Raw genomic sequence first — 27,757 nt, forward strand, 5'->3', positions numbered from 1 at the left:
CAGAGCCAAATGATACATATTCTATGGTTGCATTTATAGGGCATTTTGGAAATGGCAAACTATAGAGATAATGGGCATACCAATTGTACTTAGGGATTAGGGAAGAGGGAGGGACTGACTACTAAAATACTACCCAGGGGAATTTTTACAATGATGAAACTGTGCTGTATTACACTAGATAGTAGATGCACAACTCTGGTTTGTATTTTTTTTTTTAGAACTGTACATCATAAAGAATAACTTTTAATGTATACATATTAAAAATAAAATCTGCCTGACCAGGAGGTGGTGCAGTAGATAGAGTGTCAGACTGGGATGTGAAGAACCCAGGTTCAATACCCCAAGGTTGCCAGCTTGAGCCTAAGGTTGCTGGCTTGAGCACGGGTCACTCAGTCTGCTGTAGCCCTCTGGTCAAGGCACATATGAGAAAGCAATCAATGAACAACTAAGGTGCTGCAACAAAGAACTGATGCTTCTTATCTCTCTCCCTTCCTGTCTGTCCCTATCTTCCCCTCTCTCTGTCTCTGTCACAAAAAAATAAATAAAATAATACAGTGTGTCCATAAAGTCATGGTGCACTTTCTTAACCGGTCACAGGAAAGTAACAAAAGATGATAGAAATGTGAAATCACCAAATAAAAGGAAAACTCTCCCAGTTTCATACCTATTCAGTGAAGTTCAATGTGGGTTCGCACACAGATTTTTTTATGGTTCCCTAGGTAGCTATCCCATATAACCTCTATAGACTCATCACTGATGATGGCCTACCAGAATGGGGTTTCTCCACCAAACTGCCGGTTTCCTTCAACTGCTTATCCCACCGAGTAATGTTATTCCTATGTGGTGGTGCTTCATTATAAATGTGCCGATATTCATGTTGCACTTTGGTCACAGATTCGAATTTAGTGAACCACAGAACACACTGAACTTTCCTCTGTACCGTCCACATCTCAACTGGCATGGCCGTGGGCTGCTCCACTGTATACTCTGTGTTACGTCATCATCTGCGCATGTGCACATGCTGCCATGTCATCCTACAGAAACTGGGAGGGTTTTCCTTTTATTTGGTGCAGATTTCACATTTCTATCGTCTTTGTTGCTTTCCTGTGACCGGTCAAAAATGCACCATGACTTTATGGACACAATGTATAAAATAAAATCCATCAAGACATTGGGGGAACCCAGGAATAAGGAAAATAGAAAATTACCATTAGAAGCAACAGTAACAATGATTACTGACATATCCCCTGACAAAACTTCAAAGCATCTTAAAATATCACCATCAAGCCCTGGCCAGTTGTCTCAGCCATAGAGCGTCGGCCCAAGTGTGGAAGTCCTGGTTTCTATTCCAGCCATGGCACACAGGAGAAGTGCCCATCTGCTTCTCAACCCTCCCCCTCTTCTTTCTCTCTGTCTCTCTCTTGCCCTCTTGCAGACAAGGCTCCATTGAAGCAAAGTTGGACCAGGCACTGAGGATAGCTCCATGGACTCCACCTCAGGCACTAGAATGGCTCTGGTTGCAACTAGAGCAACACCCCAGAGAGGCAGAGCATCACCCCCTAGTGGGCATGCTGAGTGGATCCCAGTTGGGCGAATGGGGGATTCTGTCTTTTTTCCTCCCCACTTTTCACTACAGGAAAATACAAAAGAAAATCACCATCAAATATATATTACTATGGTCTATTACTATTCATCTACAATTTTCTTTAAATTCTTTTCTCAAGGAAGTGAAAATTAATTTCTCTTTTCTTAAATCAGGTTTGGATTTAGTGAGTCACTGTATATAAATTAAGTATGAAAAAGTAATACCAGTTACTATACTGGAGAAATCTGGCAGATCACACCTTGACAAAGCTATCAAAGTTAACATCATCAGTAATATATAATATATATAAATATATAATATATAAAATATTTTCTGATATAATGCACTGAGTAGGGAACTTCACCTCTATTACATTATTCTACCAAATCCATAAATGAGTACATTATTTTACCAAATCCATATGAATATGAGAAAACATCAAACAAACTGGAATTGGTAGTCATTTTGTAAAATAAGTGATCTGTATTCTTCAAAAAATGTCTAGGTCATGTAAAAGAAGAAAAGATGAAAAATTATTACGGATTGGAGGATAATAAAAAGTTCAATCCTATGTGGTAGGTACTTTGGGTTAAATTTTGAAATAGTAAAAGAACATTAGTAAAAAGATATATGAAAAAATTGAAATTTATAATTTAGTTAATATTAACCATTAGTTTTGATATATATGCCACAGTCATGTAAGTGGTTAGCACTGGGGACCTGGGTAAAAGGCATATAATACTTCTCTGTGATATCTTTGCAACTTATCTGTCAACCAAACAGTAATTTCAAAATAAAAAGATTTTAAAATAATATGTATTTCACAATTCCTTTAAAAAAACTGAACTAAAACCATGAATATATTTTTGTAAGCACAGGGCACTGGTGTGGAAGCCAAAATATGGAAGGATATGAGTACCTCCATATTGTTGACTGAATGCTATGAACACAAATTTCTTTTCTATGAATAACATCTATCTTCTGCATTTTAATTTAAAGCTATTTTTAATAAAAAATAAAAGTAATAATTAAATGTATAGCATTATATTTAAAATTACTGCATTAGAATTAGATTTAAAATAATTAGATTTGAGACATCCCAATTCTATCAATGGTTAAATGATCATAAGAATATCACACTTCTCATTTAATGTTAACATGTTTTCTCTTACATTTACAATTGTCACCATGAAATTTCATAAACAATACTCTAATAAGTAACACATATAATCATAACATTGAAAATGCACTTTATGTGTTTCAGTTTTCAGAACGAACTACTAGGCAAAGCACAGATGACAATTAAAATAATAATAATAAAATACAGTTTGTAATAGTAGGAATAGAGAAGTAGTATTGAACTTGAAAAGAGTTATGCTAGGGAAAAGGGGGAAGTGAACCAATGTATAGAGACATTGGTGTTCCTCAATAGTGAGAAGTCAGAAAATGTCTGATATGATGGTTGGAAATAAGGTTCAAGAATATGTGTAAAGTTTGATAGGTCACTGCACTCATAACTAAGAAACATTGGAATTAGAAGATGATAAAATTGGCCACCTTTCTTATTTTTCATAGTAACTTATTAGTAGTTAATGCTCAAAGATGATATCAAGAATGACAAGTATTATTAGCCTATTATTACAACTAACCACTAGAAGAATCTAAAACCAAAACACTGAAGCAGATGCTTCTGAAGAGTAGACTTGTGCGTGATGTGCATTAATCGTGTGGGCCAGTTACTGATGTATTGCTTGCTCTTAGGTCTAAATTTTTTCTTTAGTCACTTGATCTATAAAAATGACTCAGGGCTCTTTAAATATTTGTTCCTCTGTCTGTTAGCATGATATTAAGTTCCTTTATTAGTTGAATTTATTTGGGTGACACTGGTTAATGTAATTATACAGGTTTCAGGTCCCCAATTCTACAACACATGTCTATACACTAAGTTGTATGTATGTACACCCCCGGTCAATTCAAGTCTTTGTCCACCACCATTTATCACCTCCATACCCAGGGCCTCCACCTTTTACCCACATAATCACCACACTATTATGTGTCCAGAAATTTTTCCTTTCTTTTTTTGTCTTTCTTTGTTCAATCCCTCCATCCTCCACCCTCCTCACCTAGCTCTCCTCTTGAAAGCTGTTAGCCTGCTCATTTTGTATGCATCTGTCTCTACTTTGCTTATTAGTACACTTTGTTCTTAAATCCACATATAAGAGAAATCATATGGTACTTGTTTTTCTCTAACTGGCTTATTTCACTCAGAGTAATGCTTGCCAGGTCTATTCATGCTGTCACTAAAGGTAAGATTTCCTCCTTTTTTATGGCCTCATTGTGTAAAGGTTCCATGACTTTTATTATCCACTTAATTACTGATGGGCACTTGGGTGTTTCCATACCTTGGTTTTGTAAATAACTGCAATGAATATAGTGGTGCATATATATTTTCAAATTAGTATTTTGGGATTCTTAGACTATATTAACAGAACTGGGAATGATAAATCAAAAGGAAGTTACAGTTTTTAAAAAATGTTTGAAGGAACTTCAAACTACTTTCCATAATAGCTGCACCAGTCTGCATTCCCACCAACAGTGCTCGAGGGTTCCCTTTTCTCCACATCCTCACCAACACTTGTTATTTGCTTATTATTGATGATAGCCATTTTGACAGGTGTGAGGTAATATCTCACTGTCATTTCAGTTTGTATTTCTTTGATGACAAGTGACGTTGACCATCTTTACATACATTCATTGGCCATCTGCATGTCTTTTTTAAGAAAAGTGCTATTCAGGTCTTTTGCTCAATTTTTTAACTGGATAGTTTGGGTTTTTTTGTTGTTGAGTTTTATAAGTTACTTATAAATTTTAAATATTAATCCCTTATGAGATTTATCTGTAAATATGTTCTCCCATTCAGTGAAAGGTCTTTTCAATTTGTTGATGGTTTCCTTTGCTTTGCAAAATCTTTTTAGTTTAATTATAGTCCCATGTGTTTATTATTTTCCCTTTGCCTGAGGAAATAAATAAGAATAATATTACTATGACAAATGTTTGAGTTTTTACTGCTTTTGTTTTCTTCTTGAATTTTTATATATTTGAGTCTAATACTTAAGATTTTAATCCATTTGCAGTTTACTTTTGTGTATGGTATAAGGTGTTCTAGTTTCATTTTTTGGCAAGGATCTATCCAGTTTTCCCAACACTATTTATTGAATACACTATCTTTATCCCATTTTACATTTTTGTTTCCTTTTTCAAATATTATTTGACCATATAGGCATGAGTTGATTTCTGACTCTCTATTCTGTTCCATTGATCTATATATCTGTTCATATGCCACTATTATGTTGTCTTGATTACTATGGCCTTGACATCAGGTAGCATGATTCTTCCAACTTTGTTCTTTTTTCTCAAGATTGCTGTGGCCACTTGAAGTCTTTTTGGGTTTTATATAATTTTTGGAATATTAGTTTTAGTTCTGTGAAATATACCATTAGTATCTTAATGGGAATTATTTTGAACCTATAGATTGCTTTAGGTAATATGGACATTTTAATGATTATTAATTCTTCCTATCATTGAACACAGTATATGCCTCCACTTATTTGTATCTTCTTCAACTCTTGTCTTTAGTGTTTTATAATAATCTGAATACAGGTCTTTTTTATCTTTGGTTATATTTATCTTAAGTATTTTATTCTTTATGAAGCAATTGTGAATGGTATTGTTTTCTTAGTTTCCATTTCTGATAGTTCATTATTGGTGTATAAAAATGCAACTAATTTCCAAATATTTATTTTGTATCCTGCTCCATTACTGAATTCATTTGTTAGTTCTAGTAGTTTTTTTTTGGTGGACTCTTTAAAGTTCTCTGTAAGCAGTATCATGTGATCTGCAAATAATGACAGTTTTATTTCTTCCTTTCTAATTTGGATAGGTCTCTGAAAAGGTAAAGAAGATTGACAAACCTTTAATAAGACTCATTGAGAAAAAGAGAGAGGACTCAACTGACATCAAAGAAATGCAAAGGATTTTAAGAAAAAAGTATGAACAATCATATGCTGACAAATTGGACAATCTGGAAAAAATGGATAAATTCTTAGAAACATACAATCTTCCAAAACTGAGTCAGGGAGAATCAGATAATATTAATGGACAGATTATAGTTAGTGAATTGAAGCAGTAATCAAAAACTTTCAACATACATAAATCCAGATGGCTTCACTGGTGAATTTTACCAAACATTAAAAAAAAATTAACATCTGTCCTTCTCAAACTATTCCAACAAATTTGATAGGAAGGAAGACTCCCAAGCTTATTTTATGAGGTCAGCATTATCTTAATTTCAAAACCAGATAAAGATACTACAAATAAAGAAAATTATATGCTAACATCTCTGATGAACATAGATGCTATAATCCTCAACAGATTAGCAAACCAGGAATGACCTTACATTAAAAAGATCATAATCCATGATCAAGTGGGATTTATTCTATGGATGCAAGGTTGGTACAACCAATAAGTGTGAAACACTACATAAACAATATAAAGGATAAAAATCACATAGTCATATTAATAGATGCATAAAACTTATTTGATTAAATGTTACACCCATTTATGTTAAAAATTCTAAGCAATGTGGAAATAGAGACAAAATATTTTAACATAGTAAAAGCCATATATGACAAACCCACAGCCAACATCATATTCAATGGACAAAAACCACAATCATTTTCCTTAAGAGTAGTAACAAAATGGGAATGTCTGCTATCATCAATTTTACTCAATATAGTACAGGAAGTTCTAGCCACAGCAATCAGACAAGAAAAGGAAATAAAAGGCATAATATTGTTTTATCAGTAGACGGTACTAGAAACATATTGCAGAAAAAAAGGTTCTGATTCCTGGTTTCTGTGTGCTCAACAGCAGGCTCCTGCAGCATTCAGAAATTCTCAAGGATGTGACTCCTGTGGTAGGTACAGCTTCTCTAACACAAGATTTCTGAGTTGCATGGCAACTGGGACCACCCAATGGCTAGGAGTCTCCCCAGCTCCTCTTCAGGCTTGTAGAACATTGCCTTCAATGGGAAAAGCTTTTCTTGGAATATGAATTACTAGCAAGTTCAAAATAAACACATATTATTTAGGACCTAACCCCAACTTTTACATCACAAATTCAGCACATTTTAGGTTCTCATTAGACATATGTGGGATGAGATATATAGTGAGAGTGAATTATGTACTGGTATTGTCCTAGCATACTTAATAACAATTCTTCACTTCAAAGTGTATCCACTTGGGCAATTTATCATAGACTTTCTTTAATTTTACTCTTTGGTGGGAGTATGCAACATTTTTTGTCTCTCTCTGTGTACATACATTGCTAGTTATAGAAAATTGACAAATAAAGTTATGGAATTAAGAATGGGGCATGATTGTGGCATGTGGTGGTTTTTATATTAGGTAGCAATTTTGAAACAGAATGATTAGGTAAAAGTCAGGATAAATAATAAGTGAAACATGTATTGGGAAATTCAGAGAGTGGCCAGGTGACTCTCTTTGTTCATAAAGAAGTCCACTGAATAGGTAAAATATAGTAGAAATAATTTTAAGAAGCAACACTACTATGTTGTCTAGGTTAATGAGCACTGTCCAACTACAGTTGCCAAAAATTTCTCCAACATCAAAATTTCTGACCATCAAGATAGAATGGTGTTAATAAAATAGTTGTATTACCTGTTGAGTAAAGATGATCAAATCTCCACACTCAAGCTTCACAACCTGCTCCGATTTATTTTAGTTGAAATGAATTGCATCTTCTCTTATTTATGGGCTTATTTGAATTGTTGGGGACAGATCAAAGTGGTAAAGATTTTAGACATTTGATTAGTTGTTTTGTGTTATAATTTTATATGGAAATTTGGTGAGAAAGTTGATTGCAAATCGTGAGATAATCTTTTGAGACTATCCATACCCAAAGGCCCAGTTAATTTAGTGTTATTTGGAAAGATGAATATCTTTCAGAGCCACTGATTACTTCAGTGCCAGTTGATGACAAATTATATTTGACAATATCCTGAAGCAGGTCGTCCAGTTTTGTGGAATTATACAGAGAACAAATTCACCCATTTAGCACTGTCATACCCACTTCAAATGGTCAAAAGAAAAGGAACTATTCTTTTTTTTTTATTAGAAGACATTGAATTCAATTATGAAAAATGATTGAGCTTCATTCTGATGTCAGCATTCCTATTCGTGCTCAGGACTGTCTCAGTCACATAGTGTCAGCCCCTACAGCTTGGGAGGGACACACTAAAGTCCATCATGCAGATGCCTGCTCTTTCTTATGCATTGATTCCCCAGTAGGGCCCAATCTGAGGTACTGCATTTAGTTTAGACATCAGGAATTGTCTGCATAGAAGCCAGAGAATGTTGCATTCACCCCTTCAAACTTATAGCTGGCTCAAAATATTTAAATAAAATTTTCATTAAAATTTTAGCTTGGAGTTTTTATAAACCCAGACAAGCAATCGCTTCTGCCCAGTTAAGGAGGGTCAGTGTGGACATTTGTATACCCAAAGAATAGTCACAGCAAGATTAGTAATTTAATATCTCTGAAAAGATTTATTCTGATAACTTGAGTGTATTTAGATATGTGTTCAAGAATAATAAATAATATAAAAGTAGATAGCATGCATCAGATATATATATTGTAAAAAATCTCTATGGATTTTTCCTTAAAGTAGTCAAAACATCTTACAAAATTGTGTAAGAGTATAAGTTCAGAAACCTTAGCCTCACCCATAAAAAAAAAAACTTTACAGAAAAGGAAAACTTTACTAACACAAATAAGACCTCTGAACAGCATTTGAATTCCCATCACACCACACCTGGTAAGAATCAGTCTAGCACGGCATCATCCATCATGCTGGGGCTGTCAGTTTTGACATGCTTTAAGTCTATGTTGTGTGCTTAATGACTACATGACAGAAAATGTAAACAGACACCACACATACAGGTATGTGGTACACTAATGTGTATGTATATTTGAATTTGAATATATGGTATAAAGAAGCACCAAAAGAATTATAGCCTACAAACTGCCTATTAAAACACACACGTGCAGACATGCATGCGTGTCCCTAACAACCAAAACAAAACAAAAAACAGAACAAAACAAAACAAGAAAACACGTAATTTCTTACATATAAAACACAAAGCCTGTTTTAAATAATTTACCCAGTGCAAAAAGAAGATTAAGAAACAGATCAATGTGTGTTCACTGATGGATAGATTATAGCCTGATTAGACATCCCCTTCTCCCTTCATTATGACATCAATTTGTGACTTACTAACAGCAATTTTGGAGTAGCTAGTGAGCCTAGCACAAGTCCTGCATTAATAATTCATCAAGTGCACACACAAAAAAATGATGGTGAAGTACTTGAATATTTGAAAGCCTGTGAGCATTTTTGGTTCAAATAACAATGCAACAAACTCAGATTTTGATTTTATTATTAGCAGATTGCTTGCTATTAATTGATTATAATTTTTATTTCTTCAGCAGCTTATTTAACATCCTTATAGCACACTTGGATTATTGAATGTAGCAGTTTCCCCTATTCCAGAAAAAGGCATCACTTGTTTGCAAATTACCTATTTGGGGGGCTTAGCAATAATGTATTTATAATTTTAAAAGTCTCTGATTCCCCCCCTCTACTCTGTGCAGCATCCCCTTACTCCACTCAGCAATGCAAATGTAAATGACACATGGAACATTAAACACATAATGACAAAGGAAAATGCAGGTCATAAAACTCCAAATTCTTTCATTCTCTTTCATTAAAAGGCATAGAATTAGTTCTGCTAATAATACATTGTTAGCAAACCCAAAATATATGGCAAAGAGGACTATGTTCCTTTATTTTTGTATTCATTTTCTCACTTTTAACTTGGTATATTTTCAAGTGCCATAGTTTTTGTAAAACTAAATCGTAGCATAATGTAGAGTATTCAAATATCTAAATTCTCCTGTCAGAGTAATTTAATAGTAAAACTGTGTCAATTTAGAAAACATTGGCTTTCCAGTTTTCCCAACACCATTTGTTGAAGAGGCTTTCTTTTCTCCATTGTGTGTTGTTGGCCCCTTTATCAAAGATTATTTGACCATATATATGTGGTTTTATTTCTGGACTTTCTATTCTGTTCCATTGGTCTCAGTGTCTATTTTTCTGCCAATACCATGCTGTTTTGATTATTGTGGCCCTATAATATAGTTTGAAGTCAGGTATTGTAATGCCCCCAACTTCATTCTTTTTCCTTAGGATTGTTTTGGCTATTCGGGGTTTTTTATAGTTCCATATAAATCTGATGATTTTTTGTTCCATTTCTTTAAAAAATCTCATAGGGATTTTGATGGGAATTGCATTAAATTTGTATATTGCTTTGGGTAATATGGCCATTTTGATTATATTTATTCTTCCTATCCAAGAACAAGGAATATTTTTCCATCTCATTGTATCTTTTTCGATTTCCCTTAACAATGCTTTGTAATTTTCATTATATAGGTCCTTTACATTCTTTGTTATGTTTATTCCTAGGTATTTTATTTTTTTTGTTGCAATCGTGAAGGGGATTATTTTTTTGAGTTCGTTTTCTAATATTTCATTGTTGGCATAGAGAAAGGCTATGGACTTCTGTATGTTAATTTTGTATCCTGCGACCTTACTGTATTGGTTTATTGTTTCTAATAATCTTTTTGTGGAGTCCTTCGGGTTTTCGATGTATAGGATCATATCATCAGCAAAAAGTGATACCTTTACTTCTTCTTTTCCAATATGGATGCCTTTTATTTCTTTGTCTTGTCTGATTGCTCTGGCCAGAACTTCTAGCACCACGTTAAATAAGAGTGGAGAGAGTGGACAACCCTGTCTTGTTCCTGATTTAAGGTAGAAAGTCCTCAGTTTTATGCCGTTTAAAAGGATGTTGGCTGATGGTTTATCATATATGGCCTTTATCATGTTGAGATATTTTCCTTCTATACCCATTTTGTTGAGAGTCTTAAACATAAAATTGTGTTGTATTTTATCAAAAGCCTTTTCTGCATCTATTGATAAGATCATGTGGTTTTTGTTCTTTGTTTTGTTGATATGGTGTATTACGTTAACCGTTTTGCGTATTAAAGAACATTTTATGAACTTGACTCCAATGGCAAGAGAAGTGAAGGCAAAGATAAATGAATGGGACTACATCAGAATAAAAAGTTTTTGCTCAGCAAGAGAAACTGATATAAAAATAAACAGACAGCCAACTAAATGGGAAATGATATTTTCAAACAACAGCTCAGATAAGGGCCTAATTTCCAAAATTTACAAAGAACTCATAAAACTCAACAACAAACAAACAAACAATCCAATAAAAAAATGGGAAGAGGACATGAATAGACACTTCTCCCAGGAAGAGATACAAATGGCCAACAGATATATGAAAAAATGCTCAGCTTCATTAGTTATTAGGGAAATGCAAATCAAAACTACAATGAGATACCACCTCACCCCTGTTAGATTAGCTATGATCAACAAGACGGGTAATAGCAAATGTTGGAGAGGCTGTGGAGAAAAAGGAACCCTCATTCACTGTTGGTGGGACTGTAAAGTAGTACAACCATTATGGAGGAAAGTATGGTGGTTCCTCAAAAAACTGCAAATAGAACTACCTTATGACCCAGCAATCCCTCTACTGGGTATATACCCCAAAACCTCAGAAACATTGATACGTGAAGACACATGTAGCCCCATGTTCATTGCAGCACTGTTCACAGTGGCCAAGACATGGAAACAACCAAAAAGCCCTTCAATAGAAGACTGGATAAAGAAGATGTGGCACATATACACTATGGAATACTACTCAGCCATAAGAAACGATGACATCAGACCATTTACAGCAAAATGGTGGGATCTTGATAACATTATAAGGAGTGAAATAAGTAAATCAGAAAAAAACAAGAACTACATGATTCCATACATTGGTGGAACATAAAAATGAGACTAAGAGACATGGACAAGAGTGTGGTGGTTACCAGGGGTGGGGGGAGGGTGGACAGGGGGAGAGTTAGGGGGAGGGGGAGGGGCACAGAGAACTAGATAGAGGGTGGCGAAGGACAATCTGACTTTGGGCGAGGGGTATGCAACATAATTTAATGACAAAATAACCTAGACATGTTTTCTTTGAATATATGTACCCTGATTTATTAATGTCATCCCATTACCATTAATAAAAATTTATTAAAAAAAAAAAAAAAAAAAAAAGAAAACATTGGATAAGGTGATGAAAAATTATTTGACTTTGGGTGATGTGTGCACAACATAATCAACAGTTCAAAAGCTATAGAAATATTCACCTGAAACCTGTATATTCTTATTGATCAATGTCACTCTGTTCAAGTTATTTTCTAAATAAAATTTAAAAATTAAAAAAACACATTGGAAATGCAAAAGAAAAATTATGTACATGCATATATTGATACACACGCACACATTTCTATGTGTATGCAAAAGTTCTTTTCTATTTTTTAAGTTGCCAAGTCAGAATGTTGGTGATTTTGCATTGCCAAATTATTTGTCTCAAGCAGAACTTCTTAGGGGTCTGGGATGACCAGCGCTCATCCTGTCAACTTAATCTAAGCTTTGTCAAGTCTCCATATGCATATAGTATACAACAATTTTTCTCCTCCTTCAACTCCCACTTTCAAGAAATATTTATAGGCAGACAGAATGAAAATATTCTCTCATGTGTCTCTTCACTTTTAAAATAATTAAGGCAAGAATAGATAAAAGTGGTAAAGAGAAAATGGGTGCTATGTAAATGTGAATCTATAACCAGACTTATGTAGAAGTGGGATATTAGTTTGCATGTTATTTTCTTTTATGGGTGAGTAAATATTTAATTTCTAGAAAGATGATTATGTATGTTAGGGATCTAACATTTCAAAGAAAATTAACAAAGCATTGCCCTCAAATGGTTAATATCTTTATTCTTCCTGAAAGTGTTATTTTATTCTGATTTTCAGCAAATTCAGCAATAACATTTGGTTAGGTAACTATCTGAAACCACATCACCACATTCTACTGCTAATGTCCACATGAATACGAAGCCTAGTTTTCTCACTTTTGAATGTTTCTCATTACCTCATTACTTAATCTAACAATGACCACCTGCCAGAGAGGACTCCTTCCCACCAAAAGGACATCTTTCAATTTTCATTTAAAAAAACACAATGTATTACAAGTTAGATATTCACAAGGAAACTTCATGGAAGAAGGGGAAACAGCATGCATTTCCCCTAGGAGGAGCTGTTCTTTCAAAGGTTATCAGCAATTATTGCATTCAAAGCCCATTTCCACTGCGTTTCAGCTGCCAAGACATACTGCATACAGTATTAGTAAAGGGTTACACCAGAATTAATGAAAAGGTTCCATGTTGACATATAATTAATAAGTACCTAATTAAAGGCATGGGTAAGCCAGAAGCAGAGATATTGTCTTTATATTAATATATATTATATTATTTTAGCATTTACTGTGAGCCTCTTCAACTGACTAATGCCTGAAGGGAGAACTAACAAATCGCTCAGCTGGTGGCTGGCATTGGTCTTGAAGAAAGCCAGGAAGGAACACTTTACAGTCTTTCATAGTCTCTCCACCAGCTGTCACCAGCTATGGGTGCTGAAAAGATGCTGTCACTTCATCCAAAAGGATTTACTTGGTCAGAAGGAAAATTTAAATACAAAACACACAGTTAAGAAGCTAGTGAAAAGGATTATGAGTGCACAAGAACCCATTTGTATACGACACTAATACATCTTCAGGAAATTTTAGATCCCTAAAGACAGGATTACTGCCAGGGGCAGGGTGGTGGACAAATATAAGGACCTTTACTGCTAGTTATTATCTTCCAACTATTCAACTCAACCTTACTATTTGTTTGTTTATTTGTTTATTGCTATTAAAAATGAAAGAAAAGAAAAGGAAAGGAAGAAAAGCTCCCATTCTGTGATTGGGGCTAAGAAAACACATTCAGGTTCTAACACTGTTGAGGATCACATGCCTGCAGAATACCCTGTTGCCTTATGTGCGTTGTCTGCTTTTCTTGCCTTGTCCCACATTTACCAATAAGATACATCCGATTGTTTCAGAACTGAATGATGGATCAAAGTATGCAACATTTTAGATTCAGTAACATAAGGCAGTTTTGAAACGACAGGGGAGGTGGCTGACATGCCTATTGCGAGGATGCTTGGGGAGGTGGTTGTAGGAGGGCAGCCCCCTTTGCATGATGGTAGAAGCAAAGTCATTTTATTTAAAGCCAAAGACAAGAGCACAATTCAAATGTGAGTACCCATTTTTAAAAATTCGTATTTACTTCTCTGGATTGGCAAGGCGGTCATATTCAATTCACAAGAGCAGCATGTGTCTTGGCCAGCATCCACCCTGCAATGGAAACTCAGTCTCTCGGCCATTCTATTAGACGCGGGAAAGTAGAAGAGAAAGATTTATAGAGGCAAGTATATTAGGCTGGATCTTGGTAGGATGGCAGAATATGCTCTTTCCTGAGGTGTAATTTACATAGTTAAGGCTGACTTGGCCTCAAGTTATGTGGCCAAAGAACTCTCGAGCCTGTATGGTGCAGAGAACAGAACCTCACAGTGGTGACTGCAATGATGGGACACGGAGCACAGCCACAGGCTTTCCCAGATTGCAAGAGAATCCCTGCCCCAAAGACAGTACTGAGTACTGAGAAAAGAAAGATCTGAGGTAAAAATTGCATTATGCAGATTTTAGGAGACATTTTTCAGAAGATATGCTTAGAAACATTTGTAAAAAGGAGCAAATTCTTAAAAAGTGCAGAATGAGTTGAACAGTCTGCCTTTAGATGTCACTACAACATCACTGCTGCATTACCAAAATCCCCATGAATGATGAGAATAGTTTGAGTGCCGTACACACACACCCTAGACAGTTCCAGGAGATGCTGTTGTATATTATCCAAATTTCTTCACAGAGCCTATCATGCAGGGGTCCAGCAAAGCCGATTAGGGAAGCAGCTTGACTCTGCCATCCCCTTTGTGCCAGGACCAAGCTGCTTTCCACAGTTACCTTATTCACAGAGAAGATAGGCCCCAAGCAAGACTGTAACACAACAAATGCAAATGAGACATCCCTTCCCCCACCTAAAGGGGAGGGCATTCTCTGATGGGTTCCATTCTAACACACTCCTAAACTAGTGTTTCCTGTTTAAAAATATGGCTTTGTTTTGTTTGTTTTTATTTTTATCCTAGATTAGAGAGAAAGATATATATCTATATATATCTATTTAAATATATATATATATATATTATATATATATATATTTTTTTTTTTTATTTATTTTTGGAGTATTTCGAGAATTCTCCAAACCCAAATGGATAATATTTCTTAAGTTGACAGAACTTTCTTAGGAAAAAATACTCCAAGAGAAATCTGACCACCTCATCGTGGCCCTATTTTGCCTCCAGAAAGTAAGCATTTCTTTCTGTGGCAAGGTGACATTTGGACTTGAATTACTTTTCCACAGGGGGGCATGACAAACGTTTTAAGTGAGGAACATTGTATCCAAGAAAGTCCAACTACTTATTAGACCAAAAACTTACTCTGATAACTGGTATCCAATCTAAAATCTAGGTAAAACATAGACAAATCAAATATCCAGTGAAAATATTACCAAATGCTGCACAACACAACTATCTATACCTACCTAATCAGTATTCAATTCCTGTCTTTAAACAGAAAACAGTTTTTTCATTTTCTCTAAAATCAATCTTGTGTAGTATCTGTCTGTTGCTTTTTCCCAATTAGCATTCTACATTCATTTGTTTTTGTTACAAGTTAATATTTTAACATAACTTGGCACATGCGTTTTATTCAATACTTGTACATGAAATGACAGGCTAACACTGTGCTCCTTGAGGCCATCAAACTTGTAACTTTGTTAATGAATTGAAATGAATCAAAGATACCTTATTAATTATTACTTGCCTGGTAGGTAAAGCTATGGCTTTTCACCTCACTGGCCCAGAGAACAAGATTGCCTTTGGCCATGTCCAAGGGGCTCATTAAGGCATCTTTGGGGAATGGAAAGAAATTGTTAGTGAAAAGCAGTGGTCAGTACCTCTCTGATACCCAGTGGGAAGAGAAAGCCCTCATCATGGAGAACTAACAAGGCTGTGTGTACTACACCTGTAATCAAACTGGCCGGAAATGCCTAGAGACCACTGCACTCTCTTTGTGATTTGGGAACTTATCTGAAAATGCTGAGTTCAATCCATAATTGATGTGTGCATGCAATTATAATCCTCCAGATAGCTTAAAAAATATTGCAGTTGCAAGCCTCAAGGAATGGTAAACTTTAACATGCGTGGCATAAACTAAGATATTTGATATAATAAAAGAGAAAACTATTACATTTCCTGCATTGGCAGCAGGAGGGTAATTGAATCTCTGTCTGTTTTTCTTAATGAGTATAATTATATACAGCATCTTGACAGCTCATAGAGAAAGGCATAAGCAAAATTGTAAAAAATACATTTTGTCATTATGTTGTCCATATTTCTATGTGTACATAATTTCTGTTGTGCATCAAGTTAAAAGGTCACCTCTAAGTGAAGTAAGCTAATATACATGGGTATTTGTTTTAAACAGAGATATGTACTCTTGTAAATTTGGAAAGATGGGGGATAGGGAATTCTGGCAATGGACTCATAATTACTAGGTACTTCATTCAGTCACTCATTGGATTAAAGATATTTGTTAAACTTTTAAAATGGCAGGTCCCTCAAGATGGTTCTGTAATGAAGCTGCAGAGTCAATGGGTTGATGTGTTGGGTGCACCAGTGTGTCAGTCAACACATTTATTGATTGATCACTGTGGACTGAATGCTAGGCTGGACCAACTTGCTTGTATAGCACGAATTGGTATTGGATGTCAATGAAAAGGAAGTTTAGAAATGTCACTGGTATACTTTCCTGGGACTGTCACTTTGCTGACAATCTTTCTGAACAGAACAGACCAATACTCAGGAAAGGAGGTGTGGCTCCCTACGCATATTGCTCCGTATGTATAGTTTTCTTAAGGGAAAGGCTCTAAAACTTTTTTTTCTCAAGGTCAGTAGAGTATAAATAGTCTGAATGGTGATGATGTTCAGAAACATGGTGTCTAGCTGAAGGGTGGCCATAGAAGAGCTTCGAGTTTATTTAGCCCAAACTAGGTTTGGTTCTTGATTTCCAAACATTTCTTGTCATTGCAATGGGAGGAAAATGCAGCATTGTTTTTTAGAAACACAATAGATTAGAAACATAGATTAGAAACACAATACAATCAACAGTTCAAATGCTACAGAAATGCTTACCTGAAATCTATGTACTTTTATTGATCAATGTCACCCCAATAAATTTAATTCTTTATATAAAATTTAAAAAATATTGTGACCAAAGGGATGTAAATAAAAATAACTTGTAGGGAAAAATATATAGAAACCCCCCAAATTTCTTTTTATTAAAGCTATTTCTAAATATTTGTACATTTGGTTACATTAAAATTTTATGTATTTATCATGGAAGTTGAGTTTTAAGTTCACAATAAAAATAAAACCCTTAAATATAAATTATTAGGAGATCTAAAGGTATTCTACCAGCCAACAAAGGTTAAAATAATTTTTATTCATCTTTCTCTCCTCAAATATTGCTTATCATTTGAAATTGATACCTAACAGTACTAGCTTAGAAAAAAAAGTATATAGAGTTTGAAGTGATAACATAATCAGTCTGAGCCTGACCTGTGGTGGCGCAGTGGATAAAGAGTTGACCTGGAACGCTGAGGTCTCCATTCGAAACCTTGGGCTTGCCTGGTCAAGGCACATATGGGAGTTGGTGCTTCTTCCTCCTCTTCTTCCCCCCCTCACCTCTCTTTCTAAAATGAATAAAATAAAATAAAATAAATCAGTCTGACAAGTTCAATAAAATAATAAATATTTAATAAGGGATTTGAAAGTATAAAAAATATTTGACATAAGACCTACTGCATACAAAATCAAATATGAAATACAAATTCTAGAATTAACTTGATTGATATACAATTCATAAAAAATTGACCTCAAGCTGCTTTTTTAGAAATTTGCATGCATTTTGATCCTTAGTGTTTTGAATTGTTTGTTTTTTGTTGTGATGATATCACCTAAAAATACTTTTTTAGGTATTTTATTTATAGTTTTCCCTCTCGTGAAATTTTATTAGCAAAGATATATTGTATATCTGTTGATGCACTGTGTCCCTTGGGAAAGCCATAATGCATTATTAAATGTAAGGTTTTCTTTCACTCTTCTCCCCAAAATCAGTTTCACCCCCTTGGGGGCGATATTGCCTATGTTGAGAATAGATGACCTATGCTTATTTGTATTTCCAGATAGGGTATGGATATGATTTCTGAAATAATCTTCTCTTTTTCCTCTTATCAATACATCATTGCTGAGCAATAAGCAAAGAAACTTTTCTAAATGTCTGAAGATTTTAGAAGGGAGAGCGGCAAGCGAGGATGAGAGAGCGCACGTTAATTCTGTATGTGTTGCCAAGCACAGTAATCCAGCAGCACCCCTAACTTGAGTGTGCCCACGTACATGGCACATGCGTTGCATCAGCAGTGCCGTTACCAGACCAAAAAACAAACACCAGCCCACCTTCCCAGTTGATCATTTGCCCAGCAATGCTGCTGTCCAGCCAGTGGTCCTGGTTCCGGATCTGAGGCCACATAGGTAAGGCGCCGTTCAAACCGCTTGCTTTTGATGTTGCCAGCTCCCTTTTGCCACCCAACTTTTTTCCCTTCCAAAACCTCTTAGCAAACTTCAAAGGCCTCCTTGCTTCTTGCCTTAATCCAGTGCACTGAGACCTCTAGTTCAAAGAACCTTCCTAAACCCTCTTCTTAAAGTGCAACCCAAACTTTTTTTTTTCTTTCCTTTCCACAAAGTAGCAATTACAGCTTCTTTGCGTGGCGATTGGGCTCTGCCTAGCTGCTCCTGCTATTAATTAATCTCACAAAGGGGACTCATTTCCTGGCATTCAAATTGACAAGAGACCCGGAGAACAGAAAAGTCTTTCAAGCAGTTCCAGCTCACCAAGGGGCAGAGGTATCAGAGAAGAGAGCTCCACCGTAGTGGAGGTGGAGAGCACATCTGATACTCCCGGAACATGCTGCTGTTTGAATGATTTTTGTTCACCGAGAGCTCTTTAACTAATCTTTTACCCGCAAAGACTTACACTGAAGGCAGTGCAGCACAAATGTAGCTAAATTTTGACGGAGAAGATTTACAGTAGCCGCTCTCCCATCTCTCAGCCTAGCAAAAACGTCTTGAGCCTTACACTTCACTTTCAACAGAAAGTGTTCACTTTCCTCACACAGAAAAGTCCTTGGAAACAGGAGGAGATGAAGAGAGGCAAGAAAGAAGTGTAACAGACAAGAGATTAAAGCTTTTTATTCAGTATCTCTTTCGTATTCAAATTGTGCTAAGGGCTCTGTGAAAGTTAGAAGCGAGCTTGTTCAGGAGGGCTTCTAAAGTGTGTACATGGATTTCATGGGAATAGAAAAGAAGTCACAGCCTGCGTAATGAAAGAAGATAAGATGTCCTATATAAACCGACTCAAGAGTGGTTCAATTACTTAGCAAACCATCAAGGCAAGCTTTGAAGATTTGAGAAAACACTGTTAAAAATCAACAACAACAACAACAAAATAAACCACATGTTGCAGGTTTTCTAGCAATAAATGTTTGTGTACTCTATGAATTAGATTCTCCCTATGTACACATACATCTTTGGTTTTGAGGTTGAGGGGACCAGTGCATTTTATGGTACCATCTAGCAAAAAGGAAGCCTTTCTATCAAAAAGAAAAAAATGAAATAAAAAAGGAGGAAAGGAAGGAAAGAAGGAAGAGAGAAAGAGGAAGAAAGAAAAATAAAGGAAGAAAAAAGAGAGAAACAAAGAATAAAACTTACTATGAATCATTTGGAGTCAGAGGTTCAAACAACCAGGTGTCTTTGATTAGAAGAAAACACGCTGTGAATAAGAGGGCCCTCGCTGCATTTTTTTGTTAACATTGGGTGGTTGTGTTTTAACGCAGCTTTTAATGCATATAATGAAATCAAATGTGAGTAAATATCTTTAATGGAGAAAAGGGCTTTTTTGCATACCTATGTTTGTTAAGTTGAAAGTATCTTTGTGAAACAAACCATCTGAGTATGGAACAACATAATGGAGTCTTCAATATTGTTTAGGGAGTAACCTAAACTGTTATGGCCTCCAAAATTCTTTAAACCCAAGTCGTACAGAGCAAAGCGTTCTTATTATCCAGTATGGAATGCAGATGGATTCTTTAAGTAGAAAACATGTATGTCTTCAAAAAGTCCCCTCTCTTTTTATTAGAATAGACAATTTACTCATTTTGGGATCTTACCTGTCTTGTGTTACTGAATCAACTTTGGACCTCTTTAAAATTTCATTCTTTATTTTTTCCTGGTGACTTCTTTTTCATGTGCCTATATTGACTGTTTTTACTATTTCCAATCAGAAATGCAAAAAAAAATTTAGTTAATGAAAATAAAATTTTAAGAGTCTTTGAAAAGCATTCTTAAAAACTTAAGTGAATAATGCACCCCCAAGTTTTATCTGGGAAAATAGTATAAATAAACTTGAACACTGAACTCCATATGCAGTTCAAAGAGATTAATACAGAAATTCCAATTTTTTGATCAAAGGCTTTTTTTAAAAAGTGAATTAAAAATTGTCTCATAGCAACTATCAAATGTTTTCAATTTGGTTGGGGCAGGGATTTTGATTCTGGTCAAGTGAAACAAATTTTGTGCAATTGAAGTCAGAACCGAATGTATTGCTCAAGCTTGTGCAATGCAGTTATGAACACTTTCTGGTTTTATGTTTTTCACAATTGGGATTAATTTTTAAAAATCTTACCCAAATGGATAAATATTGTACCCAGTGTCTATAAAAAGTGATTTACACTTAGTTTTTTAAATATATATTTTAATACATATTTTATTTTTCAAATACAGTTTACATTCATTATTATTCTGTATTAGTTTCAGATGTACAGCATAGTGGTTAGAAAATCATGTACTTTACAGAGTGCTCACCCAGATGTTACAAATACCCACCTGACCTCATGCATAGTTATGATGATATTATTAAATATATATTCCCTATGCTGTAATTTACATCTCTGTGACTATTCTATAACTACCAACTTATATTTCTTAATCTCTTTACCTTTCTCACCCAGTGATGACCCCCTTCCCCTCTGACAACATTTAGTTTTATGTCTTTAAAATTTTTTAAAGCCTTCCACAAAAGCACAGCCAAATCAATCACCAACTGTTAACTTAAAAAAATAAAGGTAGCACATTTAATTTAAAAAGGAAAACAGTAGCTTTCTAATAAAGATACTCTTGAGTAATTGGAAACCTTGGAAAACAGGAAGTCCTTCTGGCCCATGACCCCAGCTTAGTCCCACATAGTATCAGTCTCCAGAGTGGGAACAGGTGTGGTCTGCAGGTGGCAGGGGGCACACAGGTCCTCTGCACTCATCTCAAGGCTGTTCCTCAGTGGTCAAAACATGGCTTCACTACTAAAATTGTGTGTTTTCCATCGCAGAAGCATTAATCTTTCCAAGTACCTAGAGCCACCTCTTGAGTATAGCTCTGAACACAGATGCAACAATTGCTGAAGGCAGGGGCAGCACATAGAAACACTCAGGACCGGGAGTTATCTAGACTGTTTTCTGGACAGAGGCATGTCTGCCATGCCCTGGAAGTGTGGTGAGGTTTATATTGGAGGTTCAGTAAAGAGAAAAATCTGGGAACAGGACAGAAATAGAAAAGAAAGAAACAGAGATTTAAAAAGAGCAGAAACAGAAGTTTCAATATTTTTTTCTCTGCATTTATAACTCTTAAACTTGGTCTTCTCTCCAACAAGGAATCCTCGTGTCTTTTCCTCTGACAGAACTCAGATAAACGTTAACCAGTACTTATAGGGAGGCACTAGGATTTGTCAAAAAAATTCTAAGCATCACTCAATAAAGAATATATTCTAAGAGTTGAAAAGATACTTTTGGATAATTACATTTATATATAAAAATGTTTATAGAGTGTTTTATTTTTCTACAATCATCCTATGGTTGTGATACCAGTGAATATAAATTATGAAAACTTCCTTGCAATTTTAATACACTAACAACAAGGGTGCATCGGTGTGAATACAAGTGGTGAATTTATTCACAAAATCCAGGCATAGGTATTACATTCCACTAGCCAGACTCCATCATGAATATTAAATGGTGTGTGATCAAATCTTCTGCTATCGTCAGCATCCAATACAGAAGAGACTAAAGGGAAAGAAATGGCTGGGCTGTAATCCAGTGCTGTGATAGCCACAGAAAAAGAGAATAATAAAAAAGTAACTTGAGAAAATAGGATAATACATATTCCCTCTGATAAATCAAACTGTAATTAGATTAAAATTAAGGAATTTTCAGAATCTTATAAAATCAGATTACGAAAATTAAACCAGTTTTAAATATGACTTATCATAGGCCCATCTTTTAGCTTATGCATCTAGAGAATAAGCCCAGACTAGAGAACATGAGTAATAACACTCTCAGGCACAGTATCTCTGGACTTCCAGTTCTGAAAAGAAGTTACTTTTTCTCACTAAGGAACATAATTATTTATTCTTCTGTATTGATTAATTTTCTATAAAATTTTCTCTTTTACTTTTCTTCCATTTTTTTCTACGTCTCTGTTTCCATATCCAGCTTTCTCTTTCCCTGTCTCTCTCTCCATCTCTTTCTCTCTATCTGTCTTACACACACACACAACTACCCGAGGATAGAAACTATTTGGTACAGGTATTTTACACCTAAAATTGTTTTAATTTTTTAATATACTTAAATATACCAAAATCTCTTCAGATATCATTAATAGAACCAAAAAAGCTGTAATATGAAATAGTTAAACCTGTAGGGCATTTCCCCACAAATGTGGAAAGATTTAGATTTGAGAGGTTTTTATGCTATTATTGAATATAATATCCTAAGTTTATTTTTAAAGAAAATATCTGACTTTATTGTTTATGAAGTCTCCTTTTTTATTTTTATTTTTTTATTAATTTTAATGGGGTGACATTAATAAATCAGGGTACATATGTTCAAAGAAAACATCTCCAGGTTATCTTGTAATTTAATTATGTTGCATTTCCGTCACCCAAAGTCAAATTGTCCTCTATCACCTTCTATCTGGTTTTCTTTGTGCCCCTCCCCTCCCCCCTCTCCTTCCCTCTCCTCCTCCCCCACCCATAACCACCACACTCTTGTCCATGTCTCTTGGTCTTGTTTTTATGTCCCACCTATGTATGGAATCATGCAGTTCTTAGTTTTTTCTGATTTACTTATTTTACTCCATTAAACGTTATCAAGATCCATCCATTTTGTTGTAAATGATCCAATGTCATCATTTCTTATGACTGAGTAGTATTCCATAGTATATATGTACCATATCTTCTTTATCCAGTTATCTATTGAAGGGCATTTTAATTGTTTCCTTGTCTTGGCCACTGTGAACAATGCTGCAATGAACATGGGGCTGCATGTGTCTTTACGTACCAGTGTTTTTGAGTTATGAGGGTATATTCCCAGAAGAGGGATTGCTGGGTCATATGGTAGTTATATTTTCAATATTTTTAGGTACCACCATACTTTCTTCCATAGTGGTTGTACTACTTTGCATTCCACCAACAGTGGATGAGGGTTCCTTTATCTCCACAGCCTCTCCAACACTTGTTATTACCTGTCTTGTTGATAATAGCTACTAACAGGTGTAAGGTGGTATCTCATTGTAGTTTTGATTTGCATTTCTCTAATAGCTAATGAAGATGAACATTTTTTCATTATATCTGTTGGCGATTTGTATTTCTTCCTGCGAGAAGTGTCAGTTCATGTCCTCTTCCCATTTTTTTATTGGATTGTTTGTTTGTTTGTTGTTGAGTTTTATGAGTTCTTTGTATATTTTGGATATTAGGCCCTTATCTGAGCTGTTGTTTGAAAATATCATTTCCCATTTAGTTGGCTGTCTGTTTATTTTGTTGTCAGTTTCTCTTGCTGTGCAAAATCTTCTTAGTCTGATGTAGTCCCATTCATTTATCTTTGCCTTCACTTCCTTTACCTTTGGAGTCAAATTCATAAAATGCTCTTTAAAACCAAGGTCCATGAGTTTAGTACCTACATTTTTCTCTATGTACTTTATAGTTTCAGGTCTTATATTTAGATTTTTGATGCATTTTGAATTAATTTTAGTACAAGGGGACAAACTGTAGTCGAGTTTCATGCTTTTGCATGTGGCCTTCCATTTGTTGAAGAAGCTTTTTCTCCATTGTGTGTTGTTGGTCCCTTTATTGAAAATTATTTGACCATATATATGTGGTTTTATTTCTGGACTTTCTATTCTGTTTCATTGGTCTCAGTGTCTATTTTTCTGCCAATATCATGCTGTTTTGATTGTCGTAGCTCTATAATATAATTTGAAGTCAGGTATTGTAATGCCCCCAGCTTCATTTTTTTTCCTTAGGATTGCTTTGGCTATTCAGGGTTTTTATAGTTCCATATAAATCTAATGATTTTTGTTCCATTTCTTTAAAAAATGTCTTTGGAATTTTGATGGGAATTGCATTAAATTTGTATATTGCTTTGGGGAATATAACCATTTTGATTATATTTATTCTTTCTATCCAAGAACAAGTAATATTTTTCCATTTAATTGTATCTTTTTTTATTTCCCTTAACAATGCTTTGTAGTTTTCATTATATAGGTCCTTTACATTCTTTGCTATGTTTATTCCTAGGTATTTTATTTTTTGTTGTTGTAACCATGAAAGGGATTATTTTTTTTGTTCATTTTTTACTGTTTTGTTGTTGACATGTAGAAAGGTTATGGACTTTTGTATATTAATTTTGTATCCTGTGACCTTACTGTATTGGTTTATTTATTTTAGTAATCTCTTTGTGCAGTCTTTGGGGTTATCAATGTATAGGATCATATCATCTGCAAAAAGTGAAACCTTTACTTCTTTTCTGATATGAATATCTTTTATTTCTTTATCTTGTCTGATTGCTCTGGCTAGACTTCTAGCACCCCGTTAAATAAGAGTGAAGAGAGTGGAAAACCCTGTCTTGTTCCTGATTTAAGGAGGAAAGTCCTCAGTTTTATGCCATTTAATATGATGTTAGCTGATGGTTTATCATAAATGGCCTTTATCATGTTAAGGTATTTTCCTTCTATACTCATTTTGTTGAGTGTTTTAAACATAAAATTGTGTTATATCTTATCGAATGCCTTTTCTGTATTTATTGATAAGATCATGTGGTTATTGTTCTTTGTTTTATTGATATGGTGTATTATGTTAACCGTTTTACATATGTTGAACCATTCTTGAGATTCTGGGATGAATCCCACTTGATCATGATGTATTTTTTTGAATATATTGTATTCAATTTACTAGTATTTTGTTTAGTATTTTAGAATCTGTATTCATTAGAGATACTGGTCTATAGTTTTCTTTTATAGTGCCATCCTTGCCAGGTTTTGGTATGATGGTTATGTTGGCCTCATAAAATGTGTTTTGAAGTATTGCTTCTTCTTCAATTTTTTGAAAGATTTTGAGTAGCATAGGAACCAAGTCTTCTTTGAATGTTGATAGAATGCACCATTATAGCTGTCTAGGCCTGGTTTTTTATTTTGGGGGAGGTTTTTTAATAGTTTTTTCTATTTCCTCCCTGCTGATTGGTCTGTTTAGGCTTTCTGCTTCTTCATGACTCAGTCTAGGAAGATTGTATTGTTCTAGGAATTTATTCATTCCTTCTAGATTGTTGAATTTGATGGCATATATTTTTTCATAGTATTCTACCATAATTCTATGTATATCCATGATATCTGTGGTGAGTTCTCCTCTTTTATTTTGGATTTTGTTTATATGAGTTCTTTCTCTTTTTTCCTTGGTGAGTCTTGCCAAGGATTTATCAATTTTGTTGATCTTTTTCAAAGAACCAGCTCCTTGTTATATTAATTTTTCTATAGCTTTTCTGTTCTCTATTTCATTTATTTCTGCTCTGATTTTTATTATTTCTTTTCTTCGGCTGGTTTTGGGTTGTCTTTGTTCTTCTTTTTCTAGTTCCTTAATATGTGAAGTTAAGTGGTTTACTTGGGTTCTCTCTTGTTTGTTCATATAGGCCTGAAGTGATATGAACTTCCCTCTTATTACTGCTTTTGCTGTATCCTAGAGATTCTGATATGTCCTATTGTTATTTTCATTTGTCTGTATGTATCTTTTCATCTCTGCACTTATTTCTTCTTTGATTCACTTATTTTTTAAAAGTATGTTGTTTAGGTGAGAGAAAAAGATGACAGCGGAGTAGGCGGATTCACAAACGCCCAGCTCTCACCATCGAACTGGAATACAAATCAATTTAGGAAAAATCAGCATGAAAAACCAACTCTGAACTGCAAGAACCGCTCTCAAACACCAAGGAGCAAAGAAGAAGCCACAACAACCCTGGAAGGGAGCACCTGAATCTCCTCTGCTTACAGGAATGGAGGGGGGTGAGACTGAGAGCCCAGAGGGGATCTCACACAGGGAAAAGAGTAGAAACTACTGCTCACAGCCACTTGCCTGGCGACCAGGGAGCAAGGTGTGTTGAAAAGACCAGCTTATCTCCCAAGTGAAAAGGACAGGGAGAGGGACAGACTGTGAGGGGCTAAGGAATCCAGGAAACGAACTAAAAAAGCTGACTCATCCATGCTAGAGGTGGCCATAGCTGGGGGAGGGACTGAACCTTTCACAAAACAGAGTTGAAGTGCTTCTGGATCAGAGATCTCTGGACATCTATCCAGCTCCAATCAGCGCAAGAAGACACAGCTGAAAACAAGAAGTGGGGAGGAGGGGCAGTAACTCAGGTCTCCATGGAGATCTGAGATACAGCTCCCCCTATAGGAGCTGAGAAAAAACCCTGGCCCCAGTGAGATTAGTTGGTGGAAGAGACCTTCAGAGTCTCAAGTTACACCCACAGCATTTCTGGATACAGTTTCAAGGAAGCCCCCTGCTGAGATCAGTAAACAAGACTATCACCTGTTAAGAAAACAAACAAATCAAGACTTCAAAGCTGTCCAAATCCGAAAGTGGATTACAAATAATAGCTGATACCAACCCAAGAAGACCTAGAAATAACACAACTGAAAACTGGAGGCAGACAACACCAAGCCTAGACTCAACCAAATCTACAAACAAAACACCGAAAATGAGAAGACAAAAAAGTGCAATCCAAATGAAACCTTCAGGAGATGAACTGAGTGATATGGAAACAATCAAACTTCCAGATGTGGAGTTCAAAATAATGATTGTAAGGATGCTTAGGGATCTTAGAACAACAATGGATGGTCATTATTAACAAGTAAATAAAGAAATAGCAAGTATAAAAAAGAATCAGTCGGATATGACAAATAAAATATCAGAAATAAAAACCACAATGGAAGGAATTAAAAACAGGATAGATAGAGCAGAGGATCGAATCAGGGAGTTAGAGGACAACTGGAATAAAGGCATGAAAGCAGAGAAGAAAAGAGAAAAGAGACTCAAAAAGTCAGAGGAAACTCTTAGAGAGCTCTGTGACAACATGAAGAGAAATAACATCCGCATCATAGGGGTTCCTAAAGAAGAAGAAAAAGAACAAGGGATGGAGACTTTGTTCAATCATATCATAGCTGTAAACTTCCCTAAATTAATGCAAGAGAAACTCTCACAAGTCCAAGAAGCACAGAGGACTCCATTAAAGAGAAACCCAAAGAAACCTACACCAAGACACATCATAATTAAAATACCAATTCTAAGAGAAAAAGAGAAAATATTAAAAGCTGCAAGAGAAAAAAAAGTTATCACCTACAAAGGAGCCCCCATAAGGATGACATCCGACTTCTCAACAGAAACATTTGAGGCCAGAAGGGAATGACAAGAAATATTCAAAGTAATGCAGAACA

This window comes from Saccopteryx leptura, chromosome 3 (assembly GCF_036850995.1).
Source record: "Saccopteryx leptura isolate mSacLep1 chromosome 3, mSacLep1_pri_phased_curated, whole genome shotgun sequence".
Taxonomy (NCBI): Eukaryota; Metazoa; Chordata; class Mammalia; order Chiroptera; family Emballonuridae; genus Saccopteryx; species Saccopteryx leptura.